A 19,802-nucleotide genomic window follows, 5' to 3' on the forward strand; every position below is an offset into this window, starting at 1 on the left:
CTCAAAAGCAGAAATTAGATGAAAGAAGCATGCAGAACAGATCACCAGCAAATATCCAAGTTTATTTAAGCACTTTTCGTCAAGTTTCAGACTTCATCAGAATAAAATCACATGATTATGACAAACATATATACACCACCCCACCTAACCATCGGTCAATGTAATTACATAATTTCCTCTAAAACAGGAATTATACAAAATTAATAAATATTATTAAAACTTGATATTCTTGCAAAGAATACAACTGATAAACCTATAAAAAGTACATTGATTTCAATTTTAAAACAGAACTCAAGGAAATTCTGTCATTAAGACCTGGTACTTGGTAAGAATTAGTTTTAATCTGCCATGTGAATTCTTTAAATTCTAGCCATTCATCCATTGGTCCCCCTCTTGCTCCAAGGTCAATGTGGTCTATGGCCCCAAACTTGCTTGTACAAGGCACTGTTTATGTTTTTATTCCTGATGTCATACAGGTGTTGATACACCCTTTGGCTCAGTGCTCTGTTGGTCTTACCAATATAGAAACTATCACATAGGTCACACACACACTGCAACATACACCACCCCCTTTGAGTAACAGGAGTATCTCTTCCTAGGTTTTACCATACCATAACCAGTGATTTTGATGGCCTCACCTTGAAACATGACTGGACATTGTTTACATCTTCCGCATTTGTAGCAACCACCCAGTGTGGGTGCACAACTTTCTAATAGGCCCTTTAAACTAACTTCCCTCTTGTAAACTATAGTGGGCTTATTTCCCATTACTGAGTGAACATCATTATCGATAGTAAACATGTCCCATAATCTACATGTAATGTTCCTGATATCATAGAAATCAACACTAAAAGGAAGAACAAAAGCTCTTGAGAAACAATCCTGTCTCCCAGTCTGGGTTGCTCTAATGGGGCCATTCTCGTTGGGCAATAAGCAAAAAAAGTCCCGATTTTCCCTTTTTCTAATCACCTCATTGGCAATGTCCTGAACACAATCGCCAGGGTAACCCCTTCTGGTCAGCATGTTTTTTTAACTTAGCGCACGCACTCAAAAAATCATCCAGTCCTGACACAATTCTAGCTAACCTAACATACTGGCCCTTGACTAGGGCTCTTTTTTGGTGCACCGGGTGCCAGCTATCAAAATGCAACAGTGAGCTTGAGTATGTTGGCTTCCTATACAAATGAGAAGTGAAAGCCTTGTTTACATAGTCTTTTTTGACTGTTACATCCAGAAAATTCAGTTGGTCATTGTCTCTGGCCATGGTGAATTTAAGAAAGGAGGTGGTTTGATTAATGTAAATGAAGAACCTATCTAGTTCCTCTTCACTGCCCTTCTAAAAAATCACAAGGTCATCAAGGTACCTCGCGTATAGTGCCCAAGAGTCTTTGTAAATTGAATTTAAAATAAATAAATCCTCCCAGTGTGCCAGCACAATGTTGGCAAAACTGGGGGCACAACAAGAGCCCATTGCTACTCTTTGCTTTTGCTTAAAAAGATGGCCCTCGAAGCAAATAAAATTGTTTTCAAGCACAAACTCCATACATGTACGTATGGTCAAGATGGTGTTATGCGCTAGACTGGAGTTGAAACACAAATATTCATAAAACCACTCTGGCACACTGGGAGGATTTATTTATTTTAAATTCAATTTACAAAGACTCTTGGGCACTAAAAAAGGTGTTGATTTCTATGATGTCAGGAACATTATATGTAGATATGGGACATGTTTACTATCGACAACAATTTTCACTCAGTAGTGGGAAATAAGCCCACTATAGTTTACAAGAGGGAAGTTAGTTTAAAGGGCCTATTAGAAAGAGACTCTTGTGCACCCACACTGGGTGGTTGCTACAAATGCTGGAGATGTAAACGGTGTCCAGTCATGTTTCAAGGTGAGGCCATCAAAGTCACTAGTTATGTTGTGGTAAAACCTAGGAGATACTCCTATTACTCAAAAGGGGGTGGTGTATGTCGCAATGTGGTAATCAAAGGGGGTGGTGTATGTCGCAGTGTGTGACCTATGCAACAGTTTCTGTATTGGTAAGACCAAAAGAGCACTGAGGCAAAGGGTGTATCAACACCTGTATGACATCAGGAATAAAAACATAAACAGTGCCTTGTACAAGCACGTGTGCATGCCCCACACACACTTTTTAAGTTTGGGGCCATAGACCATATTGATCTTGGAGCAAGAGGGGGACCAATGGATGAATGGCTAGAATTTAAAGAATTGACATGGCAGATTAAAACTAATGCGTGCCAAGTACCAGGTCTTAATGACAGAATTTCCTTGAGTTCTGTTTTAAAGTTAAAATCAATGTACTTTTTATAGGTTTATCAGTTGTATTCTTTGCAAGAATGTCAAGTTTTAATAATTTTTATTAATTTTGTATAATGCCTGTTTTAGAGGAAATGATGTAATTACATTGACCAATGGTTACGTGGGGTAGTGTATATATGTTTGTCATGATCATGTGATTTTATTCTGATGAAGTCTGAAACTTGACAAAAAGCGCTTAAATAAACCTGGATTTTTGCTGATAGTTTGTTCTGCATGCTTCTTTCATCTATTTGCTGCTTTTGAATAATATTAACAGACATAAATATTGACTGGAAAACCATAGGTAATGAAAATCCTACAGATGCAATAAACATATACAAGTTTAGCCAATTCATCTGTACTCCTACCAGATACAACAATTCCATTGATAGGAATTAATTTTAGGTTGGATCCTTACAAATAAAACAGACAAAATAAACTATACCGATACTATTCATGGCGCCCCTAGTGCCCATCTATCTATTCTTGCAATACGACAGCACATTTGTGACAACAACATTGCAATAATTGTGCTCACAATCTCTCCACCTTCAACAAAGACACTTTCATTGTAAACTTAGAGAGTGCTAAACATAATCAACGTAGATGAAGCAGCAGCACTGTTAATGGAACATTTTTAAAAAAATACTAAATGAGGCTGCACCTATAAGGACCAAAGAATTTAATCAAACCCCCCTCCCTGGCTAATGGAGGAACCTAAACAACTCATGAAAGACTGGGATAAAGCGTGGAGAAACTGGAAACATTCTTGTACTGATGGCAACAAAGAGAAGTATAGTCAACTTAGAAATACTACTAAAACCAAAATTCAATGTGACAGAAAAAAATGCTTTATAAAATTACAAACAATATATCAGAAAAAAATGCTTTATAAAATTACAAACAATATATCAGAACAACCCTAAGATATTTTGGTCCACCATCAACAAGCTCCTGCATCTAGCCCACGCAATCCAGCCTAGCCCCAACACAAATATATCAGGATAGACTGTTACTAACCAGTTTAACTTGCAGTTTGTAAATTCTGTTGCCTCTCTGTTAAACCCACAGTCTTACACAACTACTGTAACAGCCCCAGACCCCACAGCTCATTCCCGAGCTGTCAAACTTCAACCCATCCCAACCTCCACTGTCAGAAAACTACTTAAAACTTTGAAACCCACCACACTTGCCCCAGACAGCTTACTTGTTGAATGCATCAAAACAGTTGCAGATGCTGTGGGATATCTTGTGTCTATCTTGATAAACAGATCTGTCAAGGAGAAGCTATGTTCCCACTCTTTTGGAAAAAAAATCCTACATACTTCTCATACATGAAGGTGGAATCTCCACTCACTTGTCCAGTTATACGCCCATAGCAATTCTATCTCCTGTGTCTAAAAGTCTTAGAGTGTATGCAATCCCAGTTCTTGCCTACATTATTACTGAGAACTCGCAGCTTTCCCCCTACGCAGCATGATTTCCATCCATGTCATAGCATCACCACTGCACTACTAAGCTTCGTTACACTAGTAAATCAAAGCAGAAACAGCAGTAACCTTCTCAGTCTCTTCATATTCTTTGATCTGTTCAAAGCCTTTGACATGGTGTCATACCAAAATTTACTATGCAAGATGTCATCTCTAGGCTTTGATAAGCTTTCACTATCCTGATTTAACAGTTGCCTCTCAAACAGACAGCAAGCAGTAAAGTGGCAAAATAAAATCTCATCCTTTCTCCAAGTAACTGTGGGAGTCCCGCAAGATTAGGTTCACTACTTTTAATGTAGTCATTAATGACAGCATTTATCAGCCATCATCCAATATGCAGATGATTACACAACAGTCATCTGCTCTGCCCAAAACATGGTTAAAATACAGCCGTACACCCAAGCAGCTCTCTCACATTGAGACTTGGCTAACTGACACACACAGTTCCTTCTAACCCCCAAAAATCCAAACTTAATCTTATGTCTCCCTAAGCTACTATCCGACCAAAAAAAAAATCTTCCGCAATTCTATCATTGAACAATACAGAGAAAAAAAGAAGGTAACCAGTGCCAAACCTACTAGAGGTTATCATTGATGAAAACCTAAAATTCGACTACCACATAAAACAGGCTATAAAGAAAATCCATCAAAAATTGGAGCTCTCTATAAAGCCAAGCCATTCCTAACAAAGTAGGCCAGGATATGCATTGTCTTTTCTTTTCTCATTCCTACACTTCCGCAAAACTCCATTTGCAATCCAGTCACCTTTCCTTACTTGCCCAGTGCCATAATAAAGTTGCAAAATTTGCTGCCAGCCATCATTATAGGACACTTCACTACCTCGGACTAAAGAGTCTTCAGTGGCTGGCATTAAGACACAATTTAACCTTCTCACAGCTTGTTGCGACACATAAGTTAATATATGACCCAGGCAAATGCCCATATCTAAGCAATATTTATTTCCAAATCTGTAGTCCCAAAAGGTCACTGTGCCCTTCTGACAAGATGTTACCAACTGTAACTAAATCAGACCGTACTGCTGGAGACTCCTGTACTCTTATACTTTCTCTCTAAAACCTGGAGTTCCATACCTTCCTCTTTTTTAGAATATTAGAAACTAAGTGTTTAATCTACATTTAAAAGATCACTTAAAAATACTTGGATAAGCTATTGAACCTCTCCTGTGATAACCTAAATGCTGTCCCCCAACCTCTTTTCCTGGGTCTTTCTACTCTCTAAATGGATGTCATATTCTTCCTGGTGTAACAACATCCTGGTCAACTGCTCTTTGTACTTTAAAGTACCTCCTATGCATATTGTCGACATCGCAATGTACGTTTGTTTTTTTGCCATAAACATAAAGCTTTGTAACAAATTGTATTGTGTCAGTCATAAGTAATCTGTTTTCATTTTCTTGTTCTCAAATCTTGTACTGAATGACCTTTTTATTATACTGTGTACCATTTCCATATCTGGTATAAAAGTCTTATCAAACTGACTATCTTGTATTGTCCTAAACGCATTTATGCTTATTGTCTAAAATGTGTTGTGCATTGTTTTACTGTTTCCTCATTTTATTGTGGAGCTTTACTCCCTGGGCCTCTACTGAGCTTGTCTACCCATTTGGACCATCCCGCTAAACAAATGCGAGCACTAAAGTAATCCGTAAACCTAAGCTAGCTTCCAAAGCTAGGGATAGCTTACAAGTCTTTCTTAGCTGCATTAGGAAATGGAGTAATAACCAACAGTGCTCACAACTTATCCTAAATGGGCTCACCCATTTCAACCCAGTAGACATCTCCATTATACTAGCAAACATGGTTAGTGCAAATTTCCCCCTTGAAGCATCTGTTTAAACTCCATATAACCCAAAATTCCTTTATCCCGTTATCACCAAGGAACATGTTCTGAAGGTGCTGTCAAAAAATGCTTCCTTCATCGGAGCTGATAGACATTCCCAGATGTTTAATAAATAGCTGTAAACATACCGCCACTAAACCTGTCTTCAGATTGTTTAACCTGTGGTTAGCCACAGTTTTTGTTCCCATATTAGGAGCACTGCAGTGATGATGCCCCTCCACAAGGGTGATCTATTTCGGACTTCAGTATTTACAGACTCATCTGTGTTATAAGCCTAGTTTGTAATTCAGTTGAACATATTATAACTGATTTCACTATTTATGATGCCAGAAATCTTACTTGAGTAGTTTAGCACTTTAGCTTTGTCAGAGGGGGATTCTAAATATTACATCTAGTTAAGTTCTTTGAGAGGGACTAGCAGGCTGTTGATAGTTGTCATGCGATTCAGACAGAATATATTGACCCAACCAAAGCATTAGTCAACATATATAATGCAGGCATTGTCAGTAAATTAAATGCTTCAACTGTATATCTTTACATGGTAGTATAGTTAGCAAAGTGGCTAAAAACAGAAGAGCCCATATAGTTAGTGGAAGAAGTAACACATTTTAAAGCATGAAGGTAACCAGCATTGCCTGTCAGGAGTGTATACTGGGACCCATCCTTTTCAGTGTTTACTTCCCTGATGTGTGAGTGTTTCATTGTTGCAGTCATTACATTTGGGTAATCTGCTGGCAGGTTGCCCTCAGTCGGGCTGATTAACAAAGTCTTGGGTCCTGCGTCAGTTGCTGTCCCTTCTTCCATGACGTCAGGTTGTCAGGGGTATAAAACATGCAGTTGACGCCATTACATCAGTCTTTCTTGCCGTGCGGTGCCAGAAGAAGTTTGCAAGTGCCGGTCGGCCGACTCCTGAAATTTTCATTTCCGGATTTCAGAACCGAAGTCTTCAACTTAAAGCTAAGTACCCCGTTGGGAAAACTTTTTCTTGTTCCTTACTGATGTCAGTAAAAGTTAATAATTGCATTACTTGTGGAAAGCAAATACCTCGTAAAGATTTTCATTTGTACTGTATTCTTTGCCTTGGCCCTGATCACGACGTACCTTGCTGTCGGTTTTGTGCTTTATTTAATCAGCACACTATCCGTCATGGGTTCATTTTTGCCTCTAAATATTTTGGTTCTCTGTTTAATTATCCAGTAATGACATTGGTTAGCCAACCGACTACCGGGATTCTGAAAAAAACGGAAAGATAGAGACAGACAGGTCGTCGAGGTCCAAAACTGCCGACGACACTTCTCCTAAGCCAATTGCCAGTTTGCCGGTACTCAGTGAGGCACTTTCGCAGCCCGTAATACCCGCTACATCTGACTCGCAGGCCTCTACTGAGACCCATTTGGAGTCCGGTATACCGCAAGATGCTTCACCTATGGAATCCGTGGATGTCTGTACCTTGGATGGGTCCGGAGCCGCTGTGCAGGCGCCGACTTCTGAGGGTGTATTCAAGCCTACAGACTTGCATATTAAACCGACTCCACCTTCAATACTAAGGCCTAAATCTCGATCTGTGTCTAAAAAACCGATGCCCAGGCCACATGTTAAGGCCCCTATGCCTAAAAAACAAATGATCAAAATGGCTGAAGATTCTCTAATCAGGGGTAGTCAACCCCCCCCCCCCCTTCTAAGAGGCCTAGGGCTGAGCTTGACTATGAATCTTCTGATCAGGACTCTGTTTCTTCTGACTCTTATAATGACCTAGATTTGTCCATACCTACTTATGAAGATTCTGATGCAGAGGATTCCATTCCCTCTGCTTCCCCCCTGAGGAGTTTTCTTTTGGGGAAACTTTCCATACCTTAAGGGGGCATTTCCACTGAGAAAGTCAGGAATTTTCTGATTCAAAAAAGAGGCGTAGGGATTTCCTTCTACCTCAGCATAGGCCTTTGGCTATACCTCGTGTACTAGACATTGTTGATGTGTTTTCGGAATCCAGTATGGCCCCTGATGCTCCTAGTAAACCTGACAGATACTACAGGGTTCCTGAGTCTCACAAGTTCCTTTTCAAAAATCATGTTGCAGATCCAGAAACCATTTTTCAAGGGCATTAAGGCTTCTACTGCTAAAAATCCTACCCCTTCTGATAGAGATTCCAGGGCGCTGGATAGATGGGGTAAAAAGGTTTATACTTCTGCAGCCTTGGCAATTAGGGCTTTAAACTGCCAATTTCATATGTTAAAATATCAACAGCATATTATTGGACTGCTTAAACAGAAAATGATGTTGATTTCTGACTGTGTGGAAAATAAAGATTTACAGGATTTATTGCATTCTGCTTAACAAGTTGGAAAACATACTTTGCAATGTGGTTTTGATTCTTTAGAGGCCTCTTGCAGGGCTGCTGTTACTGGGTCTGTGCTTAGAAGGCATGCTTGGCTTAAGGAGCAATCTCTACCTGATCATGTTAAAGCGAAATTCTTGGATGCCTGTTTGGCAGTAAGGCTAAAGAAGTTCTAAAAAAGATGGAAGATAAAGCTAAATCTATGCAAACTGTAAAATATTTCTTACAAGTGCAACCTCCAAGATTTAGTAGGCACTGGCCTACTAAGAATTGGTCCTTTCTAGCTCCTTCCAGATCCTCTCAAGCCAAACCCAGCCCAAGTCAAAAAGCACCAGTTTTCAGTCCCAGGGGATTCTCAGAACTAAGCAGTGGGGGGCCCCACTTCCAAATCTGGAAATAAGACACCCCCCTATGGTAAATAGTCTCAATGACTTTCCTTTAAAATTACCAAGCATTTACCTTTTAGCCGCCCCTTTGGGGGGGGGGGGGGGAGATTGCTCTTCATGCAAAAAACTGGGAACTCATAACCCAGGACAAATGGGTTTTAAATATAGTGTCCCAGGGATACAGATTTCATTTCCACACGTTGCCAACACCAAACGGGTGGCCAGATCTGCCCGCATATCAGTGGGCAGAGGCTCAGAAACAAGTACTTTCCCTCTTAAACATGGGGGCTATTCAACCGGTACCAGAAGAGGAAAAGGGACAAGGTTTCTATTCCAGGCTTTTCCTGGTACCCAGAAAAAAACAAATCATGGCATCCAGTTCGGGACCCGTCTGCTCTAAACACCTTTCTAGACATTCCAAAATTCAAGATGCTGACTCTTCACTAGTTGCTTCCTATGCCAGGCAAAGATGCCTGGTTGGCAACTCTAGATTTAAAAGAAGCATACCTGCACATCCCAGTCAGGGAATCTTGCATAAGATACCTACGCCTCAAAGCAGGCAACTTGCATTATCTGTTCTCTGCACTGCCCTTTGGCTTATCTACTGCACCCAGGGTATTCACAAAGTGCCTGGCTCCAGTAATTGCATTTTTCAGGCATAGAAATATTCAAATATATCCATATCTGGATGATTGCCTAATTCAGGCAGAAAACCAGGGCATACATCTGAATCATCTGGCGTTTGTAAAAAAGGGTTCTAACTTGTCTGGGGTACACCATAAACGAAAATAAATCACAACTGGTACCCTCTCAACAGATTACATTCCTGGGTGCAAGCTTGACTACATCTGCCCCGATGACTTTCCAAACGCCAGAGAAGCAAATTCATTTGGTAACTTACTTCAAACAAGTGGCCACAAAAACCCTGCTATCTGCAAGATAAATACTGCAAGCCTTGGGGTTCATGGCTTCCTGCATTCTTCTAATTCCATATGCAAGACCTCATATGAGGAAACTACACTGGTACTTAAATAGTCTGTGGAGTCAACAATGTCAGCCTGGAAACAATGATTCCTGTCATACCTTGCCTACACCTGGAGTTTCTGTGGTGGGCAGAGGCCTGCCACCAAAACAAGGGACTATCATTCACACTACCCCCCTGCCACCCAAACCCTAACTACAGATGCATCAGACTATGCGTGGGGGGCTCACCTGGCAGGGAAATGCATTCAGGGCAAATGGAACCCAAATCAAATGCACCTACATGTTGATCAAAAAGAAATGTTAGCTGTACAGAATGCTCTGACAGCCTTCAATGACTACATTCTTCCAGGACAACTAATGATAAAGACGGGGACAGCACCACGGTTATGTGGTACATAAACAAGCAGAGGGGGGTACACATTCCTACCCCCTCTGCAGACTAGCCATGGCATTGTGGAACATGGCCTTGAGCTACCAAGTGCACCTACAAGCTCAGTTCTTGCCAGGAAAATTGAATACACTGGCAGACGGACTAAGCAGAAATCTCATGAACCCACACGAGTGGAAACTGGAACCACGGATTTTCAACATGTTGACAAACAAATGGGGGAGCCCAGACATAGATCTATTTGCCTCCCCGTGGAACTACCAGTTGGACAAATTTTGCACAAGGACTCCATACAAAAAAGCCTGGAAAGTGGATGCTCTGTCCTTCATCTGGAAAAACCTATCAGTCTATGCCTTTCCCCCTCTGCCTGTGCTCTCCAAAGTTCTGCTAAAAGTCAAACAGGACAAACCAAGAATGATTTTGATTGCTCCAGACTGGCCACACCAACACTGGTACCCACTTCTGTGCAGTGTGTCACAAATATCTCCCTGGATCCTGCCTCAGACACCTTCCTTGCTGTCTCTGCAGGAGAACCAAATTCTGCACCCTCAGCTTCCAACATTGAACCTTACAGCTTGGCAAATCACTTAGATTCACCCTTAGCATCCTTCAGCAAACCTGTGATGGATGTCATCTTGGAGGCGAGAATACCTAGTACTAGAAAATCTTATACTGACAAATGGAAAAGATTTTGTGCCTGGAACCAGTCTTTAGGGATGAGCACAGCAGTGCCCAATTTACCTCAGATTTTGCAATACTTAACTGAGATGCTTCACAAGGGCCTGTCTTTTTCCTCTATTAAAATCCACGCTTCAGCTATTTCAGCTCACTGTAACACAGAACCCACCTCTCTTTTCTCATTCCTTGCTCAAGCAGTATCTCAGTGGGGCAAAGAACTTGAGACCACCCAGGAGAGCTCCTACCCCTGCCTGGGACCTTAACTTTATTTTGGAAAAGCTCACTCTACCTCCTTTTGAGCCAACTGTAGACTTACAATTTCTTTCCTGGAAAAGAGCCTTCCTTTTAGCAATCACTTCAGTTAGAAGGATATCTGAATTACAGACCCTTATGGCAGTGGAGCCTTTCTTCATCTTTCATGTGGACAGGGCATCTCTGAGGACCAATCCATCCTTCATGCCCAAGATGGTTTCCAGTGTGGCTCTTAATCAGTCCATTCATTTGCCAACCTTTTTTCCCAATCCACAAAACAAAGGGGAACAGATTCTGCATTCCTTGGACGTGCAGAGACAACTTAGATTCTACTTGGACAGAACTAAATTTCGAAGAAAATCTGAACAATTGTTAGTAGCATTTGCTGCTGGGGCAGAGGGAAAGGCTATTTCAAAACAAACCATTTCTAAATAGATAAGCCATTGCATTCATTTCTGCTATAAGCACCATGAAAAACCGGTGTTCCTACCAGGGATATTCTAGAAGCTGCTACCTGGAGTTCTATACATACTTTCACCAAGCATTATCATTTACCAATTTTCTCTGCTATCTTGCAGGGCCTTATACCTGGTCCTAATGCTGTATAAAGTCCTCCTCCCAACCATAGCTTTGGTAGTCTACCCAAATGTAATGACTGCAACAGTGAAACATGAAGAACATAGTACAGTTGTGTACACTTACCATAAATGTAGATGTTCGAGTGTATTCACTGTTGCAGTCCTGGTTACCCTCCCTCCAGCCCCCTGTTTTTCTCTGACTATGCCTCTACTTTCTTTTACTATGCTTAAAAGCCTGTTTGGTGTATTTGCTTTTGGTTGGAGGTATATTTTTGTGTTTTTAGTTTTATTTGCTCCCATTTGGGGGGCACCTGACATCTGGGGCAAGAAAAACTGATGTAATGGTGTTGGCTGCATGTTTTATACCCCTGAAGACCTGACGTCATGGAAGAAGGGACAGCAACCGACGCAGGACCCAAGACTTTGTTAATCAGGCCGACTGAGGCCAACCTGCCAGCAGATTACCCAAATGTAATGACTGCAACAGTGAATACACTCGAACATCTACATTTATGGTAAGTGTACACAGCTGTACTATCTGCAAACTGAGAACCAGGACTACTGGTTAACTGTTTGCTGATGACTACAAACTGGGTGTTACTGCCAAGATCCCCTCTGACACCTGTACTCTTCAGAAAGAACTTAAGCTAATTAATACACGGTATACTAAAAATAGATCAAAATAAATGCAAAAAAGTGTAGTATCATTTCATTTGGCAAACAACCCCTACCCTCAACTTATGAGGTAGACAACACTCCGTTACTAAATGAAATCTAGTCTGGGACCTCGGTACCTGGGTTTGACATTTCCCTCTGATATGATCGCCATGGGGCAACTGTATGCTTACACAACTTATAGCAATGGCTGTGTCATCCATATCTAAGGATGTCATCATTCCGTTATATTCAGTACTGATTAGACCAGTTGTAGTGTGTGATCCCCCACTTGAGATGTAATCCACTCAATATATTAAAGCAACTAGAGAAGCCCCATGGTTCATAGGTAAGAATATTTCGGTCTTAAAGAAGGGGTACCCTGTGGGGCTAGAATCTCAATCCTTTTACTCAGTTTCTTATACGATATGTGCCTTGCCTACCATGTTAATAAAAACGCTGTTATCCTTGACCTCCTATATCTTTCCATGTCTAATAGTTTAGTAAACACCAGAACCTGGGACCTAAACCTTCACTAGCATGAGATGAATGATTAGATGTATTATTTGTTCCTCCTCTTTCTCAGGAATAAGCTGCCACTGCTGATTAAGCAGTATGAAACATTATCATCCTTTAGACAGAACGTGGAAGACTGGATGGGTGCCCTCGGTGGTGGTGCTGTGGTAGCGTTGTCGCCTCGCAGTAAGACGCTGTCCCGTTCGATTCTCAGCTAGAGCGTCTTCTGCGTGGACACACACGTGAATGGGTGTACCTTCGTTGAAGGTTGTGCGTCAGGGCTGGTAACTCGGCACGTAAAACTTAACTACCAATCATTAGCTTACCGGAGTTCCGCTGTGGCGATCCCTAACCGGGAAAAGCCGAAAAGACACAACAACTAACTGACCCTAACCCACCATGAGAAAGGGGATACAGCCTGAGGGGGGTAGGTATTGGCATGGAGTTGATGCTCATGTGGCTAAATTGGCTTGAAACTCCTATGAATCCTGTAGGTCCCCCTCCCTCCTTTGTAGAAACTTTGATTCAGATGTGATCTTGTATGCAGTGGTCTTTAGATCCCCACCCAGAAAATTAAATGGTTGTCTGAAGGGGGGGGGGGGGTAGACAAGATATTTGAGGAATTTCCTTTCCTGAATGTGTCCCATTACTGTTTCCTTTTTGTTTTCCCATCCTGACCACCACTGTCTTTCTGGTTGCATCTTAGCCCTGAGACCCTTTCAGATCTTGCAGAAACTGGCATTATTTCTTCTATGGCTGTCTCAGCATTCTCCGACATAAGCATGCAGTCATCTGTGTACATTCGGAAGCTTGACTGTACTGCTGCTATTCCCTCCAGTTGTGTTTTCCTTTACTTCATTTGCCAATTCTTCCGTGATGAGCACGAAGAGACTAGGAAGAGAGGGCAGCACTGTCTGATCGCTCTCACTACTTTTAGTGCCTTGGAAACACCTCCATTTGCTATTACCTCTGTTTCTGGCTCATTGTAAATTGCCTTCATCAGTCCTATAAAATTTCCTGTTTGTCTTTTTTCCAGAGGAATTCCCTCATGACTGAGTCGAAGGCCTTTTGTAGGTCAGAAGAGACCATCTCTGCCTGCGTTTCTTCTTTTGTTCATCTCTCTCCATAAAATTGTGTTGCGCGTGAGCTCATTTCTGCCCTTCTTCCTTTCACAAAACTATTCTGTTCCTGATGTATTATTCTCATCAGAATCTCATCCTGTACCCTTGTTAGCACTTCTACCGTCAACTTGATTCTGTTTATAAAGGAGATTGGCCTGCACTCCCTTATTTCCATCCTGTCTCTCCCATCTTCAGAGATCACTACCACCCTAATTCTTTTCATTGTGTCTGTCTCCCCTTTTTCACTTATTCTTTCATTCTACTCCATAACTGTCAATATTACTTCTGAAAGTAATGAAGTATGAAACTCTACTGGGTATTCATCTGGCGCTCAACCTTTCTGTTTTTTATTGTCATTACTGCCTTTTTGATCTCCCAGTCATGAGTTTTGCATTCAGTTTTCCCCTCTATTTCATCTACTTAGTACCCCACTCCTTGGTCTGTGACCTCCCTGGCGCTCAACCTTTCTGTTTTTTATTGTCATTACTGCCTTTTTGATCTCCCAGTCATGAGTTTTGCATTCAGTTTTCCCCTCTATTTCATCTACTTAGTACCCCACTCCTTGGTCTGTGACCTCCCGGTGGCCTTCCCTTCTCCTATTGCTGGAATATTTGCTAGTATAACCTAAAGGCTTCTCTGACACTGCTATCCCCCTGTATGATCTCTTCCTCTTTTACCCTAATACTTGGTACCTCTCTTTTCACCATTTACTTTTTTGTACTTCATTACTCAATTTTTTTCCCTGTTCCTCTCCAAGTCATCCAGCAGTGGTCCTTCTTGTACCATTGCAGTTGATGCCTATCTTTCTAGTTCAATTTTTATTACTTCTTCCTGTGTCCTAAGTGCCTCTGTCTGTCATTTTTCCACATTTCCCTTTGCATCCTGTTTTTTTTTTTTTTTTCTAGTTCTGTAGTCTCCTCCTTATCTGGACTCCTTTTCCACCCATCCTCTCTCATGATTTTCCCCAACTGATTCATTCCCACGAGTGTTTCCCATTTTTGTCTGTAGTTTTTAAACTGTTTTCCTTTCCTGATCTTTCTAGTTGTAAATCACCCATGTCCATTCCAACCCCTGTGTTTGCTCTATCTTTGTCCTTGCCTTTGTTATTGTCATTGCCATCCTTGCATTGTCCAATATGCATCACTTTTGTATTTCTATCTTCTCCACCATTTCCTCTTGCCGTAGTGTCCTGCCTAGTCTACTGACTTAAATCAAACAGTTTCTATTAAATTCAGGGTATCTTGCCCTTCATAAATCCTTCCACTTCCCTCCTTTCATGTTCTGTTCAAAAATTCTTTATCTTTATACTCTGCTGTCCTTTGCCAAGCAGCTTGTCTTTTTTGTGGTCCAATGTGACATTTAAGTTCCTGGCAGTAATTTCCCCTCCATCCCTTTTTATCTGAGTCCATTCTTCCCAGAACCTGCTGTCAAAGTCTTCTGTGTCCTTGTTTGGGAAATGCTGATTCCCGTCTCTTATTTATTCTTCCTTGCCAAATGATCTGTCTCCTCTCCCACCTTTTTTGCACCCTTGCAGTCTCACTACATGTAATTCCTTTCTGAAAAGGGTGACCACTCTGTCTTGCCACCCCTGCTTTATTGTCTGTTTCTTCTTGGTGTAGTGTGGTATTATGATCTTCCCACTTTCTTTTACCTTTTGGGTTTCCTGGATAAGTTAAGTAATGCCTTGCATCCTACTCATTCAGCAGAGGACTTTTTTTTCCCTTTTGATTGTGCAAAGCCCCCCCCACCCCCCACCCCCATGCTTTAGGTTACCATTTTCAGTCTGTGTTCATTCATTTCTCTTCTGTTTGGTTTTACAAGTTGGACATCCCATCTCCTGGATTATTCCAATTCACAAAGTAAAGTTTTACCTGTTTTAAGAAGATAACATTAAAGGGTATCCGTTTAAATGTTCTGGCTTGTCTCAGAATTTCTTCTTTAAGTTTATTTCTTTGCAGGCATGCTAATATGTGTCTTGACTATCCTTCTCCTGTGTCTGCCATACTTCCAACTCTGTGGATTTTTTCTCTTATTGCTTCTTTTTTTCTGGGAATGTGAAATCTTAATTCCAGCAGTATTCTTTCCATTTCTGTGTCCAGGACATCCTCTGACACTCCTATTATTCTTATGTTGTTTTTTTTTAACATTTTTTCCAGTTCATCCAGTTTTCCTGTTTGCAGTTGTTGCTTTTTATCTATTTCTGCCAGTCTTTTACTGTGTTCATGCACCTTGGATCTCTGAGTTGCCATGTCCTGTTCCAAGTCCTGGATTATTTCACTTCTTTTTGTTGATTGCCTGTTGTTTCCCTCTTTAGGTCTAAATCATCAATGACTGTCATCAGCTTTTGGAACAATTTACAAAGCTGTTCTTCCTGTGGAGCTGCTTTAAACTCTACCAGCTGTCACTCCATTTTCTCTTTGTCCTTCATCCTGCAATTTTTTTTTTTGTTGTGTGTACATTTGCTGTTGTAGAGAGTTGACTAAGGTCGATATATGTAGTCAAGGTCCAAGGCTTTGCAACTTGTGGAAGACAATGGTGTTAGGGACTGATTTTCGTACAACAGGAAAAGATGAATGTTAGCAGTTATTTATGTGTTTACTAGGTAAACAACTTGAACTTTCACAAACTCATTTCAGCAGTAGAGTGAGCCACAGGTGCTGGGAGAATGCAGTATATTTACAGTTTAGGATAGGCAGTCAGCTGTATGTTTTGGGGAGATGGAGAGAGAAATGTACCCAGTACAGATGCATACACACATGGAGAGAACATTTATGCTCAACACAGACAACATATGAAAGTCAGACGTCAACACAAGCATCAAATAGCAGGTATACATGAACTTGAAATCAGATGGTGATTTTTGGTTGGGGTGTGCCATAAGACTGAAGCGGGCAAAGTAAATAGTTAAGCGTACTGTGATGAAATGTTGAAAATACCTGTTAGATGATGAAACAAGCAAACAAAAATCAGAAAGGTATTACTGTGTTTTTTCATGAACATGAAAATAAATATGAGCAAAGAAATGTATGAGACTTGTTGACTTGACTGAATTGTCCAGTTTGAATATAGTAGAGAAGAAAATAAAAGTAAATAATATAAAGCACAAGAAAAGAAGCATTCCTCTAGTCTTTGGGGAATTAATGAAGAGCAAAATTGAAGATTATCAAAGCACCAGTGTATATTGTTTTACAAAATAGCATATTCTAGGTATGGATCCACATTGTTGTCGTATTTAGACCTCCTCAGCCAGAACAAAGTCACACATTGTGTTTTTTATGCATAACATCGTTAGTCTGTAAAATGCAATTTGTTGAAATGTATTTTTAGGAAAAGTCAGTTCACATACTGTCATTTCTTTCTCTTAAATGCTTTGCTAATACTTTTGGTTGCAATAAATATAAGGTTATACAAGAAAAGTCCAAAATTAACTCTCTGGTATAAATGCAGGATATGAAATCAGGCTTGTTTTCTGGTACTAAGGCCTTGACTTTCTTTAGCTTGAATTAAAACTGTTGAATTACCATTTGTTTAAAGGTACCCATAATGTCAACACTGTAGGAGCACTTGAAATGCCCATCAGCAGTTGTTTGTTTTAATAAGTATTTGTGTTGTTTCAGTGATTATGCCTTCCGTGATTCATCTTTGTAACCACAAATCAATTAATGTTTCTTAAAAAATTGCAGGTATCATGTAGGAGATCTTCCAGCTGTTTTGCTTTCTTTACTTTTCATTCATAAGTCATCCATACAGTTTTTAAAGGAGGACTTTGTTTTTCAAAGCAGGTCACCATTTAATAAAACATTTTTTTGTCAGTAAAACATGTTGATGACAAGTCTTTCCCACATGTTGACTGCAACTTTATTCTCAAAATATGTCTTAAGTGTGCGTTTGATTAATTTCTTTTGACCACCATCAAATTTCCAGACCATGCCTTTACAGAGAATAAAGAATCTGTTCTGGGAGTGAACAGTGACATCCAAACACGGTATCCAGTCCTGTGGAATTGATGCAGTACAGTGGTATTGGTGCAGTGGTCATCCCACTTTCTATGGAGAGTTTTATGTGCATGATATTAATAATAATATATCTGTTCAGTCTCTTAAGATAGTTTTAGTCAGTCACTTATATTTCACATCCATAACGAAGGGATGGTATAAGAAGTGTATACTTACAGTAGTGGTGTCCTTCTGCAGGTCACCATTGTTGAAGACATTTTGGTACTCTTAAAAAGAAACATTAGCACATTTAATCCTGTACTGTATCCCACAGTGAGACTGCAAAAGACTATTTTGGAACATACAAGTTTTTTTTACACACCTACCTAAAGAGCACATGTAACCGTTGCAGTTCCTAAGCAGCAAATGGCAGATACAGCAAGTAAACTGAGGCAATATTTTATTTTGTAGAGCTTAGTGACTATTCTTTTTTTATTGCTTTCATTCATAAAAAGTTGACTGTCTTAAGTCTTTGTGCCTACATTTTACTGGCGAACGTATGGTGGGTATAAATAATAGTCCTTGTGTGAAATTCAGTCATATTGGTACAATAAAATGTTTATATAGAGAGTTTTAGCTTGCATTTTAAAGGGTTTATAATTTCATTTAATGTTTGAATATATTTTATTATTAGTTGCTCATCTTTTATGTATGTGTGTGTGTGTGTGTGTGTATATATATATATATATATATATATATATATATATATATATATATATATATTTTTTTTTTTTTGGTATACGTTTTGACTTCTGCAGAGGTATGTGTATCCCAAAGACTTTTTTTGTGAAGGACTTTGAGAAGTTAAGATCGAAACAAGAACATCATTGTCATATAAATGTGTGCACCAATTTCAACGCTGTTCCCTCCCCCAGGGAAATTAGAAATTACTGATATGTTCACCAGACCTCCTTTTTTGCTACCTAAACACCAGTTAAGTGGCATATGTTTTTAAATAGGGAATTGAAAATGAAGCACACAACTAAAAATGGACTTTAACACATGTAATATGGCCACATGCATAGTTTGAAACATTTATGTGTTACCCTGTGTATCATTGTAATACAAAGGGTCTATGTCAGTTCTTTGAACACTTAAAATTTCGTGGAGACACTAAATTGGCCCTAGGTGTGAGTGTGTGCATGTGTGTGCCTTCTGTGGAAGGTTGGGCGCTGGGCTGGCAACTCGACACTGTAAAACTCCACTGCCAATCATGAGCAGACAGGTGATCCACTGTGGCGACCCCTAACCGGGAAAAGCCAAAAGTAGAAGACATGGTTGAGACAAAACGTTTGAAGATTGACTTTCATCTGCACCGTATGGTGCAGATAGGGAGAATTTGCCTTTTCTGCACTGAAGTGCGATTTCGGAGTTGGTATATTTAAGTGGGGGCTGGCGCAGTCCCCCATGTGGGGGGTGCAGGGGGGCTTGGCCCCCTGCTCACACTGTTAAGGTGTGTTTTTCTTGTTTCATTTTTTTTTTTATTTAATATTCGAACATCCAAATGTCGAACATTTGGTCTCGACCATGTAACGTTTGACATTTTTGATGTTCGAATATTTAACATAGACCCTAATACGAATTGGTACCATTTCTCAGTAACCTGCAAGAGACTCATGACTTGGCTCGTAAGTCCCAGATTTAGGTACCTCTGGTAAGCAGATCATTCACCTTCTCAATCCACCAGAAATACCTAAGAAAATGTAATTTAACTTTGGGAGAAAACATTTGGTTGCCTATCAGAATGCACCACACAAGTAAAAGAAAGAAAGAAGCACAATTGTGAGATACCAAAGGAATCACCTAAATCCTATGGGTTATGCTTGGGTAGTTGTTCACCACAGTGTCAGTTTTCAGTATTTTTCCTCTGAATACATTTTGAAGATCATCCCTTATATCCTTGTCTCATTGTTGCTTTGTTCTGTGCAACTAAATCCTCTATTTAGTTAGCAACAATCTGTTGTCTTAGGTTCTTTATTTCAAACTTTGGTTCTGCTTCTCCCACTAGCCCCTATTTATTTCAGTCTTTTACAAGTTGTCTTTTCAGATGCCAGATGTTCAGATGCATCTTAATTTCACATAAGCCCAAGAAGGGTTTCTCAAATGGCCTGCCCATGTTGCCTAGATCACAATTCTGACATTGGCTTTTACCTTTTCTGTAAAGACCATTGTTGACAAACCAGAAACATATGTTAGCCATTAGTAATGCACCTTTTTATTTCCATCATGTCTTAAAGATGGA

The 19,802-nt window shown here is 40.2% G+C and overlaps 1 protein-coding gene across 2 annotated transcripts in view; it reads left to right on the forward strand.

Annotated features, from left to right (window-relative positions):
• MED25 (mediator complex subunit 25) overlaps positions 1–19,802 on the forward strand; it is a 1,733,520-nt gene that overhangs the window by 1,259,939 nt on the left and 453,779 nt on the right. The gene's annotated exons all lie outside the window — the stretch shown is intronic.

This window comes from Protopterus annectens, chromosome 17.part0 (assembly GCF_019279795.1).
Source record: "Protopterus annectens isolate FY-2018-M chromosome 17.part0, PAN1.0, whole genome shotgun sequence".
Classification (NCBI taxonomy): domain Eukaryota; kingdom Metazoa; phylum Chordata; order Ceratodontiformes; family Protopteridae; genus Protopterus; species Protopterus annectens.